The 8,922-nt window shown below is 37.0% G+C and overlaps 1 long non-coding RNA gene across 1 annotated transcript; it reads right to left on the bottom strand.

Annotated features, from left to right (window-relative positions):
- Positions 1 to 7,739: 7,739 nt before the first annotated feature.
- Positions 7,740 to 8,285, bottom strand: LOC122030222. The gene is made up of 2 exons (XR_006125356.1): positions 8,229 to 8,285; positions 7,740 to 8,144 (listed from the first exon to the last, which is right to left on the bottom strand). It is a non-coding gene; the product is annotated as an uncharacterized LOC122030222 (long non-coding RNA).
- Positions 8,286 to 8,922: the final 637 nt, after the last annotated feature.

Genomic DNA, 8,922 nt, shown 5'->3' with positions numbered 1-8,922 from the left:
CAAGTTTGTTTTTTTATTTTTTAATAAATAAAATTTTGGGATTAATCTCTGGATTCGTCCCAAACTTTGGGACAAATTCCTGGATTCGTCCCAAATTTTGGGACGAATCCAGGATTCGTCCCAAAACTGAAAATAATTTTAAATAAATAAAATCAAACACCTAAGGCCTAAATATGGACCTAGAGACATCGGAATTTGATGAAACAAGTTTCTATGCGTCCGTATTATTGAGCTGATCGTAAATATATCATCATCCATAATTTTTAATTAATATTTTAAGCGATTTGAATTTTTAACACCCAATTAGGTCAATTTGGGATTAAAAAATTCCAAAAATATATCTATTTGGTAAAAAATATTTTTATTGATAGATTTACGATCAGGATATTGATACGATCACATAGAAACTTGTTTCATCAAATTCCGATGTCTCTAGGTATATATTTTTTAAAACATATATAGGTTTATACTAACAAAAAAGGTGTTTGTAGTGAATAATTGTAAATTAGTGTCCGAAAACTTAAATATGGACCTAGAGACATCGGAATTTGATGAAACAAGTTTCTATGCGTCCGTATCATTGAGGTGATCGTAAATACATCATCTTCCACAATTTTAAATTAATATTTTAAGCGATTTGAATTTTTAACACCCAATTAGGTCAATTTGGGATTAAAAAATTCCAAAAATATATATATTTGGTAAAAAATATTTTTATTGATAGATTTACGATTAGGATAATGATACGAACACATAGAAACTTGTTTCATCAAATTCCGATGTCTCTAGGTCCGTATTTAAGGCGTCCAAGTTTGTTTTTTTATTTTTTAATAAATAAAATTTTGGGACGAATCTCTGGATTCGTCCCAAACTTTGGGACAAATTCCTGGATTCGTCCCAAAACTGAAAATAAGTTTAAATAAATAAAATCAAACACCTAAGGCCTAAATATGGACCTAGAGACATCGGAATTTGATGAAACAAGTTTCTATGCGTCCGTATTATTGAGCTGATCATAAATACATCATCATCCATAATTTTTAGTTAATGTTTTAAGCGATTTGAATTTTTAACACCCAATTAGGTCAATTTGGGATTAAAAAATTCCAAAAATATATCTATTTGGTAAAAAAATATTTTTATTGATAGATTTACAATCAGGATATTGATACGATCACATAGAAACTTGTTTCATCAAATTCCGATGTCTCTAGGTATATATTTTTTAAAACATATATAGGTTGATACTAACAAAAAAGGTGTTTGTAGTGAATAATTATAAATTAGTGTCCGAAAACTTAAATATGGACCTAGAGACATCAGAATTTAATGAAACAAGTTTCTATGCGTCCGTATCATTGAGGTGATCGTAAATACCACATCTTCCACAATTTTTAATTAATATTTTAAGCGATTTGAATTTTTAACACCCAATTAGGTCAATTTGGGATTAAAAAATTCCAAAAATATATATATTTGGTAAAAAATATTTTTATTGATAGATTTACGATCAGGATAATGATACGAACACATAGAAACTTGTTTCATCAAATTCCGATGTCTCTAGGTCCGTATTTAAGGCGTCCAAGTTTGTTTTTTTATTTTTTAATAAATAAAATTTTGGGACGAATCCAGGATTCGTCCCAAAACTGAAAATAATTTTAAATAAATAAAATCAAACACCTAAGGCCTAAATATGGACCTAGAGACATCGAAATTTGATGAAACAAGTTTCTATGCGTCCGTATCGTTGAGATGATCGTAAATACGTCTTCATCCATAATTTTTAATTAATATTTTAAGCGATTTGAATTTTTAACTCCCAATTAGGTCAATTTGGGATTAAAAAATTCCAAAAATATATCTATTTGGTAAAAAAATATTTTTATTGATATATTTACCATCAGGATAATGATACGAGCACATAGAAACTTGTTTCATCAAATTCCGATGTCTCTAGGTCCGTATTTATTCATTTTGATTTTGTTCCTCTTTTATTTAAAAAAAATTAAATTCTGGGACAAATTTCTGAATTCGTCCCAGATTTTGGGACGAATCCAGTATTTGTCCCAAAATTTGGGACGAATCCATGGATTCGTCCCAATTTTAGGGACGAAATTGGGAACAAAAAATGTTTGTTCCTAAAAACCCTAGATCTAATCTTCTACCCGATTCTTTTTCCCTTCCCTCATTTCTTTCCCCTCTCTCCCCCGTTCCCCTTTCCAGCTGCGATTTCCAGGATTTCGGCCGCATCTCTGACCGGCGACGGCGTGATCTCCGACGATCGGCGGTGGAAGGTTTTCGTTTGGTAAGCCCTCTTGGCTCTGATCTCTCTCTATCGGCGTCGCGGGGCTGCTTGCCGGCGTGGGTTGCCTGCGTGCAGGCGCTGCCTGGCCGGCGTCAGGCGCTGCCTGGCCGCCGCCAGGCGCTGCCTGGCCTCCGGTAGGCGCGCGCATAGCCGCCGGCGCCAAGCGTGTGCTGGCCGGCGGCGGCAGGCGCTGCCTGGCCGCCGCTGCCAAGCCCTGCCTAGCCTCCGGCAGGTCCTGCATGGCCTCTGGCAGGGCCTTCCTTGCCTACGGCTGGCTCCGTCTGGCTGCCGGCAGTCCTTGTCTGGCCGCCGGCAGGCTGCTTCCTGGCCGGCGTGTGGCTGCCCGCTGGCTTGCGATGGCTGGACGATTTATTGTCTTAATTGATAATGTTGTTTGTGCAGGTCTCATTTTAGTGTGATCTCAGTGTAGTTGAAAGCAGCTGTATTTGTCGACCTCTTTTCGGTATTCTTAAGTTCATTATTATGCATTTAATAATTTGTATATAAAGTTAGCTTTAAATAATTAATTATATTATAGTTGATTAATTGCGTTCCTTCTTTTTGATTAGCTGTTGTTTTTGTTTTGTATTCAATGATAAGATTTATCTATAGGAACTTTTAATAATGTTTAACTGAATAGTTGAATTCAGGTAAAATGCAGAATGAGCGAAGTTGGATGTATAACAAAAATTTGCCTAATCGTCAGGGGTTAACTCCTGAGTTTATCACTGGACTGAGGCAATTTTTAAATTTTGCATCTACTCAATTTTTAACTCCTGAGTTTATCACTGGACTTATCTATATGATTATTAGTTGTGCACCAGTAACAAAATTAAAGCATAACTAGGCAATATGAATGGAGTCTCTAATACTCTGACTTTATTTTTGTCCTGATTTTATAATATTGTTTGTGCAGGTCTCAATTTGGTGTGATCTCACTGTAGTTGAAGACAGTTGTATTTGTTCACTTCTTTTCGATATTCCTAAGTTCATTAATATGCATTTACTGATCTATATATACAGTTAGTTTTAAATAATTATGTTATAGTTGTTTAATTATATAAAGTTAACTTTAAATAATTATGTTAAAGTTAGCTTTAAATAGTTGTTTAATTGTGTTCCTTCTTTTTGATAAGCTGCTCTTTCTTGTTTTGTCTTCAATGATAATGATGCATAAAAGTTCTGAATTTGATCTATGTACAATCTCAAAACTATATAGATACATAAAAGTTCTATATTTCATCTAGAATTACATCACACTATTCTAAAATTCTTTACTAGATAACGATGCATCCTCCTACTTTAAAATTTTACAAAGAGTTGTTAAAAATGTGTTAAAGTTATTCATATGAAATTGTCAACTAGTTAACACAATGAAAGGAACAATTATTTTAAACATCCTTTAGTTTACATTAAATACCAACCAAAGATAAAACTATAAATTCAACAAATTAAAATGAAAAATAAAGTTAACTAAGTGAGAAATTTGAACCCTAATACCATACTTCACAAGATCTCTCTCTCTTTCTCTCTATATGATGTGCCAATTATATTAGGTTGTATCATAGTTACGATACATGTACTTAGTTTCAAAATAATTCTTATAATTTTATTTACCGTTGCTATGACATGGATGATTCATATCGTTGGTAAATATGACTTTTATTAGAATTAGGGCTTTTATTAGAATGTTTAAGGAATTTCACATTTATGTTTTGTTTTTAATTATTCTTTTTACATGGCTATATCGTATAATATTTATAATCTTTCTTGTTACACATAATCTAGTTTGTTTGTTTGTTGTTATGTAGGCAAAGGAGATTTTATGGGGATCAAAGATTTTGTGGCACACGAATATGACTTGGGTTGATGTGTTGGGGATCAAAGTTATGTATTCTTAGTGTTGTTAGATGGATGATGGACTTGGGTTGTTGAACTTGTAAACTTTGTTGAACAAGATGGATCTTGTATGTAAACTTTGTTGAAATCTTTATATTTCTTGAATTATGAGTTGATGTGTTGATGTTAAATTAGGATGTGTTGAATGTTAAATTAGGATGTGTTGATGTTAAATTAGGATGTGTTGAATGCATATTATTTTTATGTATTTGGATTGTATTGCAGAAATAAATTGAAGCTGGAAAAAAATATTTGATATAGGGACGAATTTGGCAACGAAAATGAGTTGTCCCAATTCTATCGTAATTTGGGACAAAATTATTTTCGTCCCAGAATTCGTCCCAGATTTTGGGACGAATTTTGGGACGAATCCACAAAATTCGTCCCAAAATTCGTCCCAGATTTTGGGACGAAAATTTATCATATGATTATAAAAAAATTTGGCAAGTTTTTGTTGCCAAATTCGTTGCCAATTTTGCAACAAATTTATTTTTCGTTGCAAACTTAGGAACAAAAATGGCAACAAAAAATCTGCGACGAATTCTGGGACAAATTTTGTGGATTCGTCCCAAAATTCGTCCCAGATTCTGGGACGAATCACAAACTTCGTCCCAAATTTCGTCCCAAATTTCGTCCCAGATTTTGGGACGAATTTTGGGACGAAAATTTATCTTATAATTGTCAAAGAATTTGGCAAGTTTTTGTTGCCAAATTCATTGCCAATTTTGCAACAAATTTATTATTCGTTGCAAACTTAGGAACAAAAATGGCAACAAAAGAAATTTTGTCACCGAATTTGTCCCCAAATTCGTTCCAATATTAGGGACAAACTTGGCAACAAAATATAATTTGTCACCGAATTTGTCCCCAAATTTGTTGCAAAAATAGAGACAAATTTGGTGGAAAATTTATGTGAATTCGTCCCCAAATTCGTTCCTAAGTTTGCAACAAAAATAGTTTTCGTTGCTAATTTGTATACTTTTTTGCAACGAATTTGGGGACGAAAATTTTATTCGTCCCCAAATTCGTTCCCAAATTTGCAACAATCCATAATTCGTCCCAAAAGTTGGCATCAACCATTTTGGGACGAAAAAATTTTCGTCCCAATTTTTGTCCCTAAAATTTTTGCAACGAATTTTTTTTTAAAATTCGTCCCTAATTTTGTCCCAAAATGTCTTATTTTTTGTAGTGTCAACCTTAACTTGAGGACGATTACACTAATAATCTCTTAGCACGAACTTCAACATCCTGAGAACCAAAAGCACATTACCAAGGGACGGTGTAGTCCCTTCCATGGTCAAGTTAGCTTTGGGTTGAAAGAGATATGTTGCAAAGGTTGGAACCGCCAACCCAGCGGCCCCCTCACCCCGGCCCCACAAGTATGAGAGGGAGTAAATCACGGTGAATACGGGCCCGGCTATGACATGGTGGTCTCAGGTGTTTAGCACGGACAGATATTGATGTTATCGCATTTGCTGCCGCAGACCCTCGACCTCTCGATCTATGTTGCAAGAATCCATGTCATAACCGGCTGATCCCGCCCGTGGGGGCTTTGGGTTGAAAGAGATAGAACGTGCGTGTACAAGAGAGAGAACGAGAGAGCATTATGGGAGAGAAGAATAGTCTGTGTTTGAGAGAAGAAAATTATACTTTCACTTGCCACTTGCCACTTGCCACTTGCCACTTGCCACTTGCCACTTATATAGCTAACGAAAATGAATATTTGTGTATACCGCCACGCGAACTACAGACAAGCCAAGTAGGCAACTGCACGAGGGAAATGCCGCCTCACAGACTTGTCGCACGAAACAAAGTAGGCCGCTAGGGTGGATAGCAGTTGGGTTGTTCCTCTAGCATGGTCAGAGTCGTTAGCTAGGTGTCACTTTTAGCATAGGTTGCCTTGCTAGGGTCAATACCTCACTAGGAAATGTGGAAGGTTGAGGTTAAAGAAAACCCGCTTGGCAATGAATCCTCCCTCCTCTAGGAATCATTGTAACCGATCGAGCCAAAGGTTAGTGGGACCCTTAGAATGCATTGAGCCACACTGGGACGGGAAAGAGGGCGAGTGAGAGTGCGTGATTATTCGACTAGGTTATCTGGGCTACATCAAGATCCAAGCTCCAAATGTGATAAAATTTTCAAACCATGCAAGATGAAGATGATAAACAAGAATACGAGGAAGAAGACTTCACAAAAATTAACCGCTACGATCAGCAAGCCAACTGATCTAAACTATTAGATAACGCTAATTACATTGATTTATGATTAGTGTGAAATGTTTTAATCTCAAACAAGTTGTAAAAAAGTACAAATGAAAGACTATATCACACTAACTTGTAAAAATCAATTGGAGTCGCTTGAGTATAAACAAAAGCAAGCTCTTAATTGTTAAGATTTTTACCTTATTGCTCAACTTGAGATGATGGCATTGCTAATTGTACTTGTGTCTCCATGGATGCCCAGTTGATTAGACAGATTTACTATAATAGGTAGAGATCAATTCTCGACAGATAGATATCTTTGGGGGAAAACTCCTCTTACTCCATAGACCATAGTGATGTGCGTAGATTATATACACTTTTAAACATGTTTGGACACACATTCATATACTTTGAGTATACTTTATCTATGTATTTTCGTACTTCCAGCTTTCCTTTTAACATATTTACTCTTTTTGTTCGGAGATCTACTTTTGTGCATTTTTTATATACAGGAGTCGAATTTGGTGAAGGATTAATGTTCGAGGTCAAATCTGCAAGCGAAGGTAGAGAGGAAGGCGTTGTACCTGAACCTCACACGACCCTGCCATGGGGGGTTGCCCAGGCCGTGTGGAGATCCTTGGTCGTGTGGTTGCAGCAGAAAAGGAAGTGGCCTCGGCCGTGTGAACCTCACACGGTCGTGCCAAGATTTGAAGCCAAAAGAAGCCTCGGTCGTGTACACCACACGGCCGTGCAAAGTTTCCAAAGACCAAGAAGGCCCTGGTCGTGTGCACCACACGACCGTGCAAGGTTTCCAGAGGCAGAGGCAGTGCAGGTCGTGTAGATCTACACAGCCATGCAAACGGAATTATGGAAGAAGCATGTCACGGCCGTGTATCACACACGGTTGTGTAAGGTAGGCAGAGAAGGGAGTGGTCTTGGCCGTGTGAACCTCACACGGTCGTGCCTCGGGGCCGTGTGGTGCCCAAACCTCCCCTCTATATAAGGTCTCCTTCATGAATTCAAGGGGATTCTTTTCCCTTTTGGGGGGAAATCAAGATTTGGGCGTTCCTCCATCATCTTGGAGGGGTTTTCCGGTGATCTAAGGGCGGATCTTCAACACTTCGACTCCAAGATTGTGGATCGGATCCGGAGACGATTCTTCATCACATAGTCATTTAACAGTCGGCTATAAGCTGATCCTATGATTTACCTCCCTTCAGATAACTTAGAGACGAATTATAAGGGACACTTGAGCGTCATCATCTCTTTGCTACAATTGCTAACGGGTAGTACACAACATGAAGACCCATAAACTACTATGTCCAGTCTACTAGGTTCTATGGCTGTGGAAGAAGTTTATATAAACAAAGGTAAAGGAGCAATGTAACACTTAAGACGACCTTAGAGAAATTAAAAATGAAATCATGGGCGTAGAAATAGAGAATTGGCAAATTTTAGGAGTCTTGTTTGTTTCAGGAAACATTTGTAAAATTAACCAGCTTCAGAAATCTCTAAATTTATCGATATCTGAAACTCTCGAATGACTAGACCATCTCCTTCACAAACAAAACAAATTCATAGCTCACAGGCCATGCTATTGATCTGAGAGTTAGAGAATCTTCTTCAAGCACCGCACCCGGCGCCGCAAACTGCACCGCACTCTGCCGCCGAGCAATCCTGGGCACTGCCAGTGTATACTCGTGTATTTTCCACACCCACCCCAGGATCTTTGTCCTCTGGCAAACCATCAGCACATGAAAATATGACAAATGAAATGACACAGAGAGTTACAAGAACAACAGCAAGAAGCAGCACCACACCGCCATCACCTCCTCCTCCTCCTCCTCCTTCCATCCCTTGCTACTTGCTTTCTGAAGTAAAACAACTAGATTATGTATAGCTGCGCCTGCAAGATATTATTTGAGAATTAAGCAGAAAATTGTAATGTATCGAGCGCACCATGTATGGTCAAGCACAATCTAAGAATTGTCCATAATCCATTAATGAAGGCGCGTTATGCCTACGCCATTATTAGTGCAGGTCATATCCACTTTGATGGGCACTAGCACAGCCTCTACAAGGCGCAGCTCACAATCCACAATATTGGATTAGGCAGGAAGGTCAAATTAAGGAAAAGAAAGATGAATTGAAGAAATTAGGCAAGCAGAATCGGTTGAAAGGAATTGGTCTGATAAAAATTACTGGCTATCTTGTTGCTTTCGTTACTAAATTAAGTATATGCTTAACGTGGTTGTGGAAAATCCTTCGCGTATGATTCTGGAAAGAATCTATTCACACGAATCTAACAAAGTGATACCCAGAACTTTCTTTATTTGAAGAGATTTTAAGTGAGCAGACCTCGGTACTATTATTCAGCCTCAGAGTTTCCTTTATAGGACTGAAATATTTGTTTTACCCTTTTAAATTATCATCTAACTTACGATCCATTCGTGAATTGACCATTTTAACAGAAAAATAAAAATGTAAAGGTATTTTAATATTGATATAAAATTT

Source organism: Zingiber officinale, chromosome 10B (genome assembly GCF_018446385.1).
Source record: "Zingiber officinale cultivar Zhangliang chromosome 10B, Zo_v1.1, whole genome shotgun sequence".
NCBI classification, from domain to species: domain Eukaryota; kingdom Viridiplantae; phylum Streptophyta; class Magnoliopsida; order Zingiberales; family Zingiberaceae; genus Zingiber; species Zingiber officinale.
The sequence above is the reverse complement of the archived record's forward strand: the minus strand, read 5'-3'. Positions and strand labels throughout refer to the sequence as shown.